Source organism: Mustela lutreola, chromosome 15 (genome assembly GCF_030435805.1).
Source record: "Mustela lutreola isolate mMusLut2 chromosome 15, mMusLut2.pri, whole genome shotgun sequence".
Lineage (NCBI taxonomy): Eukaryota > Metazoa > Chordata > Mammalia > Carnivora > Mustelidae > Mustela > Mustela lutreola.
Genome location: NC_081304.1, coordinates 26,300,643 through 26,318,011, shown reverse-complemented (window position 1 = coordinate 26,318,011; position 17,369 = coordinate 26,300,643). Strand labels below are relative to the sequence as shown.

At 37.7% G+C, this 17,369-nt stretch overlaps 1 protein-coding gene across 7 annotated transcripts in view; it reads left to right on the top strand.

The window, feature by feature from the left end:
- Positions 1-17,369, top strand: part of MBTD1 (mbt domain containing 1) — a 70,042-nt gene that overhangs the window by 6,580 nt on the left and 46,093 nt on the right. The gene's annotated exons all lie outside the window — the stretch shown is intronic.

The window sequence follows — 17,369 nt, the reverse complement described above, 5'->3', positions numbered from 1 at the left end:
TTAGCTGCTCCTTCTAGGATCTTCCTAAATGCATATGTGAACATAGATACATTAGTCTGTGCGTATACAGCATACGTTGTTTCTTTTAATAAAAAGTGAGTCATGCCATTTCTATTTTGCGATTTATTTTTTGCCCTCAGTATCTTGCCTGTTACTAATCATTCCCCTACTGGTGGTTAGATGGCCTCCAGTTTCTCACTATTAAGTTATTGCTTCAAGAAACATCTTTCCATATAGATTTTTGTGTCCTGTGAGTATTTCTGAAGGGCAGACTTGAAAAAGTAGAATTACATGTTCAAAAGGCATACTCCTTTTTTTTTTTTTTAAAGATTTCACAAACAATGTCAGATTGCATTCCAAAAAGATGGCATAAGTTTTCCTTCCTATCAGTATATGGGCTATTTCACACTTATATTTGATCATACATACATATCATACATGATATGCCAGATATCCTCAATCTCTCCATCTTTATCAGCTTAATGAATTTTAAGAAGGGAATTTGTGCTTTGTAGAAATTGACCTTTGTTTTTATAAAAATAATGAATGTACTTGATAGTACAATGTTAAACAATGGTAAAAGTGCCCCCCAAATAGGATCCTTTACAGCAGTCTCTTTCTCTTCCCTATACAGCCCTCATAAAACAAGTACTTATAATTCTTGCAGTTTTTTCACCTAGAATATATCTCTGTAATTCTAAATATTAGGCATACATCACTCAGCATATGAATCCTAGGAATTTTTACTTTCTCTGTGGTCCATATATGCCCATACCATATATACCCAAATATTAGGTGAGGTTTTTTTCTCCTCCAGTCATCCCATCATCATCTACTCAAGATCTTAAATAGTCACCTAACATGATTTTTCACTTTTATTTTGAAGAGTAAAGTGTTCAAAAGGGCACATTACTTGAAATAGTTTTTATTTGATCCTTATTACCTACGCTTATAGAAGGTAGCTGACAGAAAAATAATTAAGAGGGAAAAAAAGAGAAAGGTTGAAATTAAACATAGATCTAAGATTATTTTCTTGACTCCTATTGCTAGTATTCATTTTAGTTGTATGACCTCGGACAAGTTGCTTAGCTTATTTGAGCCTCTGCTTCTTCATCTATAAAATGGGAGTAAAAATAATTGTGAGGATTTAAATACATTACCATTCATTAAGTGCTTAGAATGTGCCTAGTACATACTGAGCATCCTACAAATATCAGTTATATTAATCATAAGAGACCTTTTACAAATCATTAGCAAAAATAGTCCAGTAAGACACTATTATGGGATTTATGAAAAAAACTCCCATAGAGCAAAATGTGTTTCTGAACCAAATTAGATGAAAATGTAGACGACTTACTCTAGGAAACTGTTAGGTGATACAAAAAGTGAATCTAATAATGATAGGTAAAGTGTTTCAGAAAATGGGAAAACCAGTGTTTCTAAGATAGTAATATTTAAATATGAATGTGTAGATTTACAGTTTTGGAGAACAGTGGCAGCAGCCTGATCCAATTTTCCCATCCACCTTTCTATAAACCTTTAAAGCCAACAGAGAGCGCATATCCATCACACATCAGGTTTCAGCATTATTAAGAAACAGGTTACCACGACCTTCAGATTACCTCTATATAGAGATATAAATCAGATTCCAAGAACTTCTGCCCAATCCTGTGGACGTGAAGAGGAAGAGAGAAAAGGCTTAACAGGTTCACTGATAGAATTTAGGGCCATGCAAGACTTCAGTGTAGCCCAGAATATCACGTCCAAAAGAGAATCCGCCACTGAGGTCCAAAGTATTGAACACAGCTTTGAGGGCACCTGGGTGGCTCAGTGGGTTAGGCCGCTGCCTTCGGCTCAGGTCATGATCTCAGGGTCCTGGGATCGAGTCCCGCATCGGGCTCTCTGCTTGGCAGGAAGCCTGCTTCCTCCTCTCTCTCTCTCTCTGCCTGCCTCTCTGCCTACTTGTGATCTCTCTCTGTCAAATAAATAAATAAAATCTTCAAAGTATTTAACACAGCTTTGAAATTTGGTAGTTTGCCCCTTTAGCCACAGCTAGGGGCTTGAAAGTTAGCAGTGCCCAGAATCAGTAACTTCAGTTACAAGCAGTACTTTATAGGGAAGGGGTGGACACATGGCAGTGAGGAGAAAGAGGGAAGAGGAGAAATTAATACTCTTTCAGAAAAAGAAAGAGAAAATCAACTTAGGAGTGTTCTTGAACCAGGAACTTGACCGTGAAATGAATGGCAATAGGAATGAATGGACTACATGTAGACAGAATACGTAGGAATATTTTCTACTACAGGAAAAAATGTGAATCAGAACATCTCAACTGGCGAAAATCTTCCCCTCCCCCAAAAAACATAAGGCAGAAGAAAATTGACACAACACTCAAAATGAAATAAAATGTCCTCAAACCATTGTTCGGGGATATGAGGAAAAAAAGAAAACCTTGAGTCAGAAATCTAAAACTAAGAACAGAAACAGCAAGAAACAGGGAAAAGATCAGAGTATATTAAACTCAGAAAAACAGGGGGCGCCTGGGTGGCTCAGTGGGTTAAGCCTCTGCCTTCGGCTCAGGTCATGATCTCAGGGTCCTGGGATCGGGTCCCACGTCGGGCTCTCTGCTCAGCAGAGGGCCTGCTTTCCCCTCTCTCTCTGCCTGCCTCTCTGCCTACTTGTGACTTCTCTCTCTGTGTGTCAAACAAATAAATAAAAAATCTTTAAAAAAAAAAAAAAAAACCCTCAGAAAAACACATATCAGAACTGAAGACTAGTTGTAAGGTTCATACCAAACATTCAAATGCAGATATAATAAATGACATGGAAGAGCAGCAGGAGGATGGTCAAGAGAATGAAAATGAGATTATTTTTTAATTGACATTTTAAGTGGAAGATGGGTCCAAAAAGTCTAATGTGTAGTTGTTGCCTCTCAAGAAGGAAGAATAGTAAGCCATAATATCCAAGAAAGCTTTCTGGAAATGAAGATCTGAATCTCTATATCAGAAGTTCATACCAGAAGGTAAACTGCAGGATACATTCTAGTAAAGCTGTAGGACTTTAAAGATACAGAAAAATTCTCCAGGCTTCCAGGTGAAAGATGAAGTACATTAAAAAAAGGCCGGGGAAGTGGACTGGTATTCGATTTCTCAAAAGCAACATACAAAGCAAGACAATAGTGGTGTAGCATAAGGAAAGAAAATGCTAAGCAAAGATTTTTTATATCCGCTCAGCTGTTTTTCAAGGGTTAAGACAATAGAAAAAGCTTTAACCATGCCAAGAATTCAGGGAATACTGCACTCACTAGCCCTTCCTGAGGAAACCGTATGGGAAATTTTCTGCAAATAAGATGGATAGTGATTGCATGTGTATTTGAACTAAGGTTAAAATTAGGAATAGGGACATAAGTAGAATAGTACATAAATGTTACAGGTTCTGACAAAGTAGAAAGGGCAGCTAAAAAATGTGGGAGGGGAAAGGAAAAGAACTAAGACTAATAATTATATATTAGTTATCACAAGGGACTCGTGAAACTAAAAGCAAAGATTAGCTAAGGAAAATGATATATGGAAACAAAGGATTTAAAGGTAAGCTTTAGAAAAAAAAAAAAATACAAACCTTTAGAAACACTGAAATGTTTAAAAGGCCAAAGAAAACCATCATAGAGAATCATGATGCCCACGGTAATTATAACAAAATAATATGACAGAATTGAAGTCAAACCTACCAGTCACATCAGTGAGGATTCTCTCACCAAAAAAAAAGGTTTTCAGATTGGCTCAAAAATCAAAATCCAATAAACTATTATTATATGTCAATTATATTTCAATAAAAATAAAAGAAGGAACAAAATCAGAATCCAACTTTAATATGAGGCCCTTAAAACAGTTAAAAAGACGGACAAAGATCAACCAAGCAAATAGAAATAATATGAAAGCAGGATTGGCAATGCTGAAACCAATTTCACAAAGTAGAAGCCAAACAACAGGCATTAAACAACAAAGGAGGACAGTTTGTAATATTGAAACCTAAACTTACAGCAAAGGTATTAACACTTACAAATACATATGCACCAAGTGACAGCAAGAATCTTGACAAAACAAAAGCTAAAAGAATTGCAAGTAATAAAAAGAAGCACTAAAAATTGGACACTGACCCACTTACCACAAGATAGGTACAGTAGATAGAAAGTAGAGATATAAAAGATCTAAACATAATGAGACACATCTTCAGGTCTATCTATCACAGCATCCTACATACAATATACTCCCTCTTAAACACAAAATAGTCACAAAAATCTTTTCGTAGTTAAGAAAACATCAGTAGGTCCCATAGAAGAAAACAAAAAGCAAAAGGGCGGGCACCTGGGTGGCTCAGTGGGTTAAGCTGCTGCCTTCGGCTCAGGTCATGATCTCAGGGTCCTGGGATCGAGTCCCACATCGGGCTCTCTGCTCAGCAGGGAGCCTGCTTCTCCCTCTCACTCCTCCTGCCTCTCTGCCTACTTGTGATCTCTCTCTGTCAAATAAATAAATAAAATCTTTAAAAAAAATTTTTTAAAAATTTTAAAAAAAGCAAAAGGGCATTTCCACCTTGAACAAGAATTTCCAGCCTTGTACAAGAATGATCATAGTGACTCTATTCAAAGTAGTCAAATACGAACGGAGAATGGATAAACAAATACATTGCTGAAGTGCATTATTAGCAGGACACCTGGGTGGCTCAGTTGGTTAAGCATCTGCTTTGGCTCAGGTCATGAAGTCAGAATCCTGGGACATTGGGCTCCTTCCTCAGCTTCTTGCTCTGCTTCTCATTCTGTCTGCCATTCCCCCTGCTTGTGCGCACACATACTCTCTCTGAAATAAATAAAACCTTCATTTTTAAAAAAGTGCAATATTAGCAGTAAAAAGCAATGAACCATTCATACATATGATAATATGGATAAATCTCAAAAATACTATGCTGTATGAGCGAAATTAGATATAAAAATGTCTGTAGCCTTTTATTCCATTTAAATAAATGTATGCAAAATTAACCCATAGTACTAGAACTTCTGGGGGAGGAGGAGAGAGAAAAGGACATGAGGGTCCTTTTTGGAGTGACAGATAATTTCTCCATCTCAATACACATTCAAAATGATGCTTCATTTAAAAGAAAATCTTGGGTAAAGGGGGAATATAAACAAATTACAGAGTTCCTAAAAAATTATGATAATGAAAATACACATGTAAGAATCTGTGGAATACATTGAAGACAATGAGCAGAGGACAATTCATAGTCCTAAATGTTTGTTAAAAAATAAAATTCAAGTAAATTTTTTAAATCTTACTGACTTTATTCAGTCATTAATAAGTTGTGCAACGTCCAATCTAGCAGATATTGTTATGACCCAAGTGAGTGGGAACAAGGAAGTACACTGGGCATTTGCTAATTGGTTAAAGCTGGGTTGCTTTTCTTATTGGAGCAAAGGGAAGTCTTGGACCTAGATCAGGCACTGTATGCTGAGTGAGTACTCACTGATAATTTACCAAAGCCTGCCTTTCCAGGGAGAGGAATATAGAAACTTCGGTACTAAATCTTGGTTTGCTGAGGTGGCTTAGCCTGAACAACTTCATCTTGGACCTAACCTGGTTACTTTATCACAGTAAAAGTAATAGTAATAATATTAATTAATAAATCCCAACTCAGAAATGAAAAAAGAACAACAAAGTAAACCAAAGGAAAAAAAACCAACAACACAGAGAACTAAAGATAAAATTAGAAATATATGAGTTAACAGAAAATCTATACTGAATCAGTATAGATGATGAATTGATGAATCAGTCCTGGACCTTTAGGGGGAAATCCATAAAACTGGTAAGCTACTCGCTAGTTTAATCAAGGAGGAAGAGAAAGCACAAAATATACAAAATAAATGACAAAGGAAAAAGAACTTGATACAGAAGAAATTGAGAAATTCATACGCAACCATTTTACACACTTAGACAAATAAATTTGAAAACTTAGATGAAATGGATTCTTAGGAAAATACAGTTTAAGAAAACCTCATTAGAGATTTTTTTTTAAACTTGGAATACCAGGGTGACTCAGTTAAGTGTACAATTCTTGATCTCAGCTCACGTCTTGATCTCAGGGTCGTGAGTTCAGGACCCACTTTGGGCTCCACGCTGGGCATGAATCCTGCCTAAAATTCTCTCTCTCTCTCTCTCTGCCTCACGCCCCTCCCCCACCCTCTGTGTACACAAGCTCAGTCTCTGTCTCAAAAAATCAAAATTTTTTTAAAAAATTATTTTCAACTTAATGGAAGAACATTTATCAAGGAGCTAGCCCACAAAACACCAAACCTATGTGATTTCACAAAGGAATTCTGTAAAACCTTTAGAGGCTATACATTCCAAACACTACATCAATTACTTCACAACATAGAAAATGCAGAAAAACTTTCAGTTTTCTTTTTTACAGACTTTCCTATTTATTTATTTATTTATTTGGCAGAGAGATCACAAATAGGTAGAGAGGCAAGCAGGGGGGTGGGGTAGCAAGCTCCCTGCTGAGCAGAGAGCCCGATGCTGGGCTCAATCCCAGGAGATCACGACTCGAGCCAAAGGCAGAGGCCCAACCCACCAAGCCACCCAGGCGCCCCAGACTTTCAATTTTTATGAAGCAAGAGTGATGGCAATTTCTAAACCTGTTAAAGATGGTACAAAAAATATACAGAATATTAGAGCTCTATTTATGAATATCAATGCAGTATCCTAAATACTGTGCAATCTTTAACACTACATCAAGAAAATATATCCTGATGAAGTGAGGTTTATAGTAGGAATACAAGGATGATTCAGTATTTGGAATACTTGATACAGTTCACCATATTAATGGATCTAAGGAGAAAAATCATTCTCTTTATAGTTGCTGAAAAAGTCTGTGGAAAATTCAGCACCTATTCCTTTAAGAAAACGGGAATGGATAGATCCTTAACATGATTTTCATAAATACATATGCATACATTCACCTAAATCCTAAGACCAGCATCTTAAGATAAACACTAAAATCAGAAACAAAGTAAGGATATGCATTGTCTCTGGTATATGACATTGTACTACAGATAGGAAAAAGTGCAGCTAGGAAAGAGAAAACAATTGTAGGCATAGTAATGGGAAAAGAAATAAAAGTCTCTTTGCAGATGACATGATAGTTCATCTGGAAAGCCCCAGAAAAGCAATGACAAAACTATTTCAAAGTAATTTAGCAAGATTGAAGGTTATAAAATAAATCTTCATGTACTCAGTAACCAGTTACACAATATAATGAGAGAAAATTGTTTTTATAAAGCAAAAAAAAAAAAGTTCCTAAGAATTTGGTTTTAACAATGAAAATCTACATAAAGCAAACTATAAAACATTTCTTAAAGACACAGTATACAATTGGGGAAACATTCCTTGTTTTTGGTTAAGACCTCAACCTCATGAGGTCACTTTCTTCCTGAGTTAATAAATTTAATGAGATCCTAATAATATCAACGATTTTTTTTTAAAGGTTTTTATTTATTTATTTATTTGAGAGAGAACATGAGAGAGGAAAAGGTCAGAGGGAGAAGCAGACTCCCCAAGGAGCTGGGAGCCTGATGCGGGACTCGATCCTGGAAGTCCAGGATCATGACCTGAGCCAAAGGCAGCTGCTCAACCAACCGAACCACCCAGGTGCCCAATATCAATGATTTTTGGTGTAGAACTAAACTAGTTAATACTGAAGTTCATTTGGAAAAATAAACATGCAAGAATATCAAAACATTAAGGGGGGAGATCTCTGAGTGGAGTATAGCCCTACCAAATATCGAAATATATTAGGAAGCCTCTAGAATTTGAAAAGCAAGATACTGGCACATGAATAGACCAGTAAAACACTGTTAAGTCCAGATATGGACACAGCTACATATGGAAACCTAGTGCTTTATTGAAGTGGTATTTCAAATCACTAAAACAAAAGGGACATTTTTTTCCCAAAGATTTTATTCATTTATTTTGACAGAGATCACAAGTAGGCAGAGAGGCAGGCAGAGAGAGAGGGGGAATCAGCCTCCCTGCTGAGCAGAGAGCGGGATGCGGGGCTCCATCCCAGGACCCTGAGGATCATGACCTGAGCTGAAGGCAACTGAGGCTTTAACCCACTGAGCCACCAAGGTGCCCCCAAAAGGGACATTTTCATAACATGGCAGCTTTAGACAGCTACTTAGGAAAAGATGACGTAGGTCAGTTCTTCACACCATGCATAAGAATAAACTCCCAAGTGGATCAGAGGTCTACATATTTAAAAAATGTACAGACAGCAAAATATCGGTGAACTTTTGCTATACAGTGGTTATAAGAAAAAGTTTTCAATGAGTCAAAATCAAGTTATAATAAAGAAATACTGATAAATTTTACTACTTTTAAAATATTAATTACATGACAACTTTATAAGCAAAATCAAAACTTCCTATATATTACAAAGTTCCTAAATACACAGAACTTTGGGGGGAAAAAAAACTCAGAGTCCTGGGATCGAGTCCCACATCGGGACTCTCTTCCTGCCTCTCTGCCTACTTGTGACCTCTCTCTGTCAAATAAATAAATAAAATCTTTAAATTTAAAAAAAAAAAAAAAAAAACCTAAGAGACTAAAAACCCTAAAGAAAAAAGAACAAAAGATCACACATTGCGGGGCACTGGGTGGCTCAGTGGGTTAAAGCCTCTGCCTTCGGCTCAGGTCATGATCCCAGGGTCCTGGGATCAAGCCCCGCATTGGGCTCTCCGCTCAGCAGGAAGCCTGCTTCCCTCTCTCCCTCTGCCTGCCTCTCTGCCTACTTGTGATATCTGTCTGTCAAATAAATAAATAAAATCTTTAAAACACACACACACACACATTGCATCAATATACAAAAGAAAAGAAATGGCTCTGTGTAAAACAATAGTGAGCACATGTTGGTTTTTAATACCATTCCTCACTGAAAAGAATGAGAGCTCCTTGGAGAAATGGTTGAAGAGTGTAGATAGAAAATGATCCTGGGGGGCGCCTGGGTGGCTCAGTGGGTTAAAGCCTGTGCCTTTGGCTCAGGTCATGATCCCAGGGTCCTGGGATCGAGCCCCGCATCGGGCTCTCTGCTCAGCAGGGAGCCTGCTTCCTCCTTTCTCTCTGCCTGCCTCTCAGCCTACTTGTAATCTCTGCCTGTCAAATAAATAAATAAAATCTTTAAAAAAAAAAAAAAAAGAAAAAAAGAAAATGATCTTGGAATATCTTGATATGCCAGAAAGTAAGTCAACACTTAATAGGCAATGATGGGAGCATGTCACAGGGATGTAGCAGCCAGTTTGAGGGAATCCAAGTAGCTGAATATGGGATGTTTTGAGCCCCAAAATAATTGAGGTCAGTGATGGATTATAAAGCATTGGGGTGAAAAAGAGGTATGAATTCATACTGATAATAAAAGTAGATAGGTAGACAAATACATGAGGATGGTGGAAGAATTTTGTGCTGACTGGTAAAAGAGTACTAGAATTACAGAATTATTTTGTAGCCATCATAGTAATGTTTGGTTTGGCAGGAGTTACTGGATGCTAACTTTAGGGGTGGGGTGGAATGAGATTTCAATGAGAAACAATATTTGCACATTTTAAAATATGTCTGCAAGATTTCTCATTAGTTGTAAGGAGAAATATAGTAAGTGTACAGTGGAAAACTGGAAAGCGTCTTGAAATAATGATTAAAATTAACACCAGCAGAGAGGGCCGCATAGTTATCTTATGCCTCTGGATGTAATGTTCTGAGAAGGTTATCTCACTTATATAGCATTATGGGGATATAACTTGATCTAATGCAGAAACAGGAGGAGCATCAAATGAGAAACATTCTATTAGGAAGGTGGAGAGAGAGCCTGCATTATTCAGAAGTAATCTTCCAGATTAAAAGAAGCTAAGGACACAAATAGGACATGGCATCCTGGATGGAATGGAAAAAGGCTATATAAGGACATTATTGGTCCATTGGACTATGGATGGTAAATTGGGGGAGAGTATCACATTAATGTTAAATTTCTTGAAACTGTTAACTCTGTGGTAGTTATCAGAGAACAATTTTATTTTTAGAAAATTCGTACTGAATTTGGGGTGGACAAATAGATATTAATTATATACCTTACTCTCAAACGGCTTAGCAAAATGGCTATGTATATAGAGAGAAGAATAAGACAAATGAGGCAAAATGTTAATAATTAGCAAATCTCAGTGGAGTACACAGGATTTCATTGTACTATTGTCCAGTTTCCCTAGAAATTTGAAGTTCGTTCCAAGTACAAAGTTTAAAAAAAAAAAACTACACTGACATACCATTTTTCATCTGTTACATTGGCAGAAATAATCTCACTGTTGCTTATGCAAATGCAAAATGGTAAAATTTCTATGGAGGAAAATTTGGTAATACCTAAATAAATTATATGCACATTCACTCTTCGACCCAAAGAATATACTGTGAAAGTATACCTCTGGCAGTAAATGTATATGTATACATAAATGCGTAAGTTTGTTCATTGAGGCAGTGCTTATAACAGCAAAACACTGATGTTTTGTCTGTCCAAAGGAGATTGATTGAGTAAACACACACACAGCAGAGTACTGTACCGCTGAAAAAAGAATGAAGAGAAGATGTCTCTGCACTGAAATGGAACAATTTCTAGGATATATTTCTGAATTACTAAAAGCCAAGGACAGAGGAATTTAGTGCGTGGCCTTTTCTGTAAGAAAGAAGAAGAAAATAAATACACCTTTTTACCTTTTCAAAATATACACATACAAAAGGGTGAACCAGAAAGCAATAAAGTTAGTTACTTGCCTGCAAGTAACTAAGGTAGATGGTGAGGTAGGAGATTTTTTCCAAGTTGGAACTTTTTATAGTTCTTTATATTTGGAAGCAGAACAGTGTTTTAGACAGGCCCCAGAAATGAAATTATTTCAGTAAGGATGGCAGGGAAGACTAAAAACCAAACTCCGTTTATTTCAAATCAGTAACATAACCACAGTAAAGGAGGGAGAAATAAACAATCCAAGCAACTCTTAAACTCAATACTCTGACCATTAATTTAAGGAGATGGGACTACAAAGAAATTCTGGACTCGTAAGTTTGTTTTTCGCAGCAGTATGGATGTAATCCTGCAACTACTAAAATGTATGGAAGGATTGAGCAAATGAGTATGTGTAATTTGGGTGGAAGCCAGGGTTTTCACTGTGGAGGATGAGAGCTCCAAATACAGATGTGGGAAGATAAGGGAAAGCCCTAAAAGATGGATTGGAATTGGATTAAAAATTGTGAACTCGTGATTTCCTAAGATAGCATACATGTATGTATATATTCCAGTTCCATCTACTAAAGGACCCAGAGACAGAGACTTCAATAGTGCTGAGCACATGGAGTACCCACATCTTTATTTCTATTTATTTATAGCCCCCACTAAAAGAAACTGGGGCTCTCTGAAGAAATGGTTGACTCTAGGGTTGGGACAGGAAAATGAGTGTCAGATAAACCTGGAATATCTTGTTATGCCAGAAAGTAAGGAGTTGCTCAAACAATGATACAAGCCTGTCAGAATGACATGACTCAGCTGGATGGGCTCCCATTGGCTAAATCTGGAACAGTTGAAGCTCCAGAAAACTAAGGACTATAATGAATTATAGGCCACTGAAAAGTAGGAATTCATGAGTGAATACCCATAATAAGAGAAAAAAGAAGGATCTTCCCTACAGAGGAATGCCAACTGAGAATATGGAAGAAATTCTGAGGCTGGCAAATCCCAGTTATAGATTGGGCAAGATCCTCTTTGGATGCTAAATCTGCAGTGAAATTTGGATGAACAGCATTTGTATAGACTTTAAGTATCTCTCCATAGATTGCTTATTAAAAGAGAGAAAATAGTAAGGCTGCAGTGGAAAACCAGACCACACCTAGACCAGGTCTTCAAACTTCTCATCACTGATAAGACGCAGGTGGAAATCCCATCACCTGACTTTGCTACCCTGAGAGACATTGTCAACTGGAGACGTCCAACAGGAGAGAAAACCTCACATAAACCTGAAAGAAGGAAATCTGTGTGGAAGAACTCCATATTATTTGTGTGGATGCACAGCTGTCAAGGAGAGGGAACCTAACTCCCCACTTCACAAGTGTAGACTTCACAAAGTCGCTTCCGAAAAGTATAGTGTGTAGAGGGGTTAGGAGTAATTTTATTTTAACAAAAAAACCTGAAAAATACGGCTTCAGGTAGAGGTGATCAAGGTCAATACCAACAGGGATAAGTCATGTTAGTAGTAGGTTTCCTTATATGATTTGATGAAAAGGGTACTTCTCAGTACCGCTGATCTTTTTTCCAGAAAACCACCCTGGCCTGATCCTGGGGAAACCATGAGACAAATCTCAGGAGAGGATCATTGAACAAAATACCTGACCAGGGACTCCTCAAAACCTTCAAGGTCATCAAAAACCAGGAAAGGAAAACCTGGAAAATTGTCACAGCCAAGAGGAGCTTTAGGGGACACGGGAACTAAATGTTACTTGAGGCTTGGAAAAGAAATAGAACATTAAGTAAAAATGAAGGAAATGAAAAAATAGTTCACATTTTCTAAAGTTTTATATAAATGGAGTCCTACAGCATGTGCTCTTGTCTGGTTTTTCGCTCAGTGTAATTATTTTGAGACTTATCCATGTCATGTATATCAGCTCATTCCTTTTTATTGCTGAGCAGCAATATGGAATCACTATGTGGATATGCCATAATTTGTTTACTCATTCGCCTGTTGATATTTGGATTGTTTCCAATTTTGAGCCAGTACGACCATTCATGTCTGTGTGTGGATGTATCTTTTCATTTATTTTCGGTAAATAGGAACGAAATGGGTGATAGGTGGCATATATTTAACATTTTAACAAACTGCCTCTTTTACAAAATACTTTTGTACTATTTTATTTTCCCATCTGCAGTGTTTGAGAGTTCTGTTTGCTGCATAGACCATAGAGGGTTGGTATTTTTGTTTTTGTTTTTAATTTGGGGCAATCTAATAGATGTACAAGAGTGTCTCGTGGTTTTAATTTGCATTTTCCTAATGACCAGTGCTCTTGAGCATCTTTTCCTGACTTTGTTTACCATCCATATATCTGTGAGTAGTTTATTATTGTGTTGTATCTGTTTTTTTAATTGGACTGTTTCAGTTGTTGAGTTTGGGTAATTCTTGGTATATCCTAGATACCAATCCTTTATCAGACATGTGATTTGCAAATAACTATTCTCCAGTCTGTGTCTTGCCTTATTCTTTTAATAGTATATTTCAAAGACCAGTTTTTAATTTTGATAAAGTTCAAATTGTCAACATTTTTCATTTATGTATCATACTTCCGATGTCATATCTAAAAATTTTATGCCTACCTAAGGTCATGAAGATTCTTTCCATTTTTTTTTTCTAGAAGTTTTATAGTTTCAGTTCTTTTAGGTTGGTGATCCATTTTGAGTTAATTTTTGTAGATGACGTGAAGTATAGATAAGAATTGGGTTTTCTTTTTGTTTTTTTAATTTTGTAATCTATTTAATTTTTTAATTTCATCATGTATTTAATTTTGTAATCTATTCAATCCAGCACATTTTGTTGAAAAGACTATCTTTTTTTCCACCAGATTACCTTTTCTCTTTTTTTCTTTAATTTTTTTAATTGGATGTGGTTGACACAATGTTAACATTGGTTTCAGGTGTACAACATAGAGGTTATCTTGCCCCTTCTGTTTTTATACTTCAAGATTTTGTTCAGGGATGGTGTTCTGTTCTTACATCCCTGAAGAATTTCATTTTTTTTTTTTTTTTAAGATTTTATTTATTTATTTATTTATTTGACAGACAGAGATCATAAGTAGGCAGAGAGGCAGGCAGAGAGAGAGAGAGGAGGAAGCAGGCTTCCTGCAGAGCAGAGAGCCCGACGTGGGGCTCGATCCCAGAACCCTGGGATCATGACCCGAGCCGAAGGCAGAGGCTTTAACCCACTGAGCCACCCAGGCGCCCCGAATTTCATTTTTTTTCTTAAAGTTTTTTTTAATTTATTTATGAGAGTGCGTGTGCATGAGCAGGGAGGAGAGGGGCAAAGGGAGAAGTCGACTCCCCACAGAAAAGGAGCCTGATGGAGGGCTCTGTCCCAGGACCTCAGGATAATGATGACCTGAGCCAAAGGCAGATGTTTAACCAATGGAGCTACTCAGGTGCCCCATTAATTTTATTTTTGAAGGTTTTGTTTTGTTTTGTCTTTTGCTCCTTTTATTGCTTCTGTTTCCTTATAGGTTGTTTTTTCCTGAAGATTTGTTTTGGTCTTTCACATTCTCAGAGGCCTTTGTTTTATTTTAAGATTTTATTTATTCATTTGAGAGAGAGCCCAGGAGCACGGGCAGAGGGAGAGGGAGAAGCAGGCTTCCCGCTGAGCAGAGAGCCCAATGCAGGGCTCGATCCCAGGACCCTGGGATCATGACCTGAACCTCAGGCAGAGGCTTTAACCCACTGAGCCACCCAGGTGCCCCTCAGAGGCTTGTCTTAAATGATTGGTGATCCTTGCCTATCCTTGCCTATCCTCTTATAGCTTAGTTCAGTCACTAAGCTGCTGATTGTACTGAATGAGCCTGAGGTTGGACTTTTTAAGGAATAGGATTCACTGTGGTGATTGGTCCCTTTTTAAATCTTGAGTGGTTTGCACTGATGCTATGATCTGTTTAAATGTGTTTTTCTTTTTCTCGTGTTCTATTTGTTTTTAGTGTTATTGCAGAATTCTCAACCAGTCTTTCATTCAGCATCTCCATATTCTCTCCTCTGAGAATTCATATTAGACATTTATTAGATCTTTACATTTTATGCCCTTTTAACCTCTTTTTTATATTTCTGTTTTTCTTTGCTGTGTTTTGGTTGTTTTGTTAATCTTCCATTTCCTTATTTCTTTTTTAGCCATGTTTGATCTATCCATTGAGGTGTTTTGGTGGGGGATGTTTTTTCCATTACAGCAGTTATATTTTTCATTCATAGAAGTTATATTTGATTCTTTTTAGGTCTGTCTGATGACTTTTATTCTTTTCTTCATTTTTTAATAATAATTTTCCTTTTTTCAGAATTCTTTCTTTCTTTTTTTCTTAAGATTTTTTTCTTTAAAATTTTATTTATTTATTTGACACACAGAGAGAGAGAGATCACAAGTAGGCAGAGAAGCAGGCAAAGAGAAAGGAAGAAGCAGGCTCCCCGCTGAGCAGAGAGCCTGAAACGTGGCTCGATCACAGGACCCTAGGATTACAACCCAAGGCGAAGGCAGAGGCTTTAATCCACTGAGCCACCCAGGCGCCCCTAAGATTTTTATTTAATTGAGAGATTGAGAGATCATGAGGGGGGAGAGGGTTCCAGGGAGAAGCAGACTCCCTGCCGAGCAGGGAGCCCAATTGAGGACTCAATCCTGAGACTCCAGGATCATGACCTGAGCCTAAGGCAGTTGCTCAACCTACTGAGCCACCCAGGGGCCCAAGATTTATTTATTTCGGAGAGAGAAGAGAGCATGCACACACGTGTGTGGTGGGAGAGGGGCGGGGGTGGCATAGAGGGAGAGGAAAGAGAATCTCAAGCGGACTCCCTGCTGAATGAGAAACCCAGTGTAGGTCTCATCCACAACCATAAGATCATGACCTGAGCCAAAATCAAGAGTCAGTCACTTAACAGACTAAGCCACCCAAGTGCCCCTTTTTATTTCATCTTAAACAGTTTTTGGGACCCCTGGGTGGCTCAGTCAGTTAAGTATCTGCTTTCGGCTCAGGTCGTAATCCTAGGGTCCTGGAATCAACCCCCTCATTAGGCTCTCTGTTTAGCTGTGAGCCTCTTCTCCGTCTCACTCTTTCCTCCTCCCTCTCTCTGTCAAGTAAGTAAATTTTGGGGAAAAAAAAAAAAAAAAACAGTTCTTGAATAGTTCTTTTATACTCTGTCTAGCAATTTCTGTGCCTACTTGGAATTCCTAATCTATTTCTACTGACACTTGTGATTGATTGCTTATTATATGTTTGATTCTTGATTGTGTACTCATACTTGGTCAAATCTGTGGGAATGCTAAAAGGCCTGAGTTGTAGGTGATTATTTCTTGCAATGATTTAGGATGCTTTTGCTGGGTTTCATGGGGCACTAGTGGCCAGAAACTACTTTAATGTCTTGAGCTGGGGATTCACTGACCATCTAGGGTAGTGTAAGTTATATCCTCAGAGGTACAGGAGAGCAGGCCTGTGATTATAAAATCCCAGAGTAGCCTCTCCACCCAGAACATGGGCAGAAAAGACTCATTTGTAGGTCCTCTTTTGCATGTAGTCAGATGTTTTTTTCTTACCTACCCTTTTATTGAAGTCGCAGCCCCCTTAGGGATTTTGGTCTCATTCAGGTTTTCCAATTAAGTTCCCCTGCAGTAAATGGTAAGTTTAACATAGAGTAAGTTGATTATAGCTCATATGTATAGTTCATTAGTATTCTTTCCTAATCTAAGAAAAATATACTCAAGGAACACCACTTCCCAAGTAGAATGTAGCTCCCCACCTAGTGTGTCCTGGATTTGTCAAGTTAATTCATCCCTGCAATGCTTGGGATATAGTCAGAGGCCTCAGACTAGGTACATTCAGGGGCTTATAACCCTTGCATTGTATAGCTGATCATTTTCTTTGTGTACTGGAACTATGGAAGAGACTGCATATTCTATATCCCTCTTAAATTACCATAATGTTCATAAGCATATTAAAGGTTTAAAGAGGCCTTAAGGGGCACCTGGGTGGCTCAGTGTTAGGTTAAAGGCTCTGCCTTTGGCTCAGGTCATGATCCCAGGGTCCTGGGATCAAGCCCCACATTGGGCTCTCGGCTCAGCAGGGAGCCTGCTTCCTCCTCTTTCTCTGCCTGCTTCTCTGCCTGCTTGTGATCTCTGTCAAATAAATAAATATTCTTCTAATAAATAAATAGGCCATGAAATAAGGAAAATTTTCCAAATGTATTTGACCATAATACTTTATTTTTAATACTTTTTTTTTTAAACGTTAACAGCCTATAATGTTGATACCAAGATGTTTATCATTGTTGACTCCCTGAAACTATAAGGTTATATTCGCTGGCAAGTAGAGTCCGAATAAGATACTCTGCACTGACATTTAGGGGTCAGTAAATATGCATTGGCTGCTAACTGGGCTGGCTGTAAAGTGGACTACCTTCTATGACAACTTTGGGTATAAAAGATCCATCTCTGCATGGATGTGAGCTGTGTGAATCTACTAGAACTTAAAATTCTAGCCAGTGTTTATTAAGTGTGCATTCCAGACACTGTG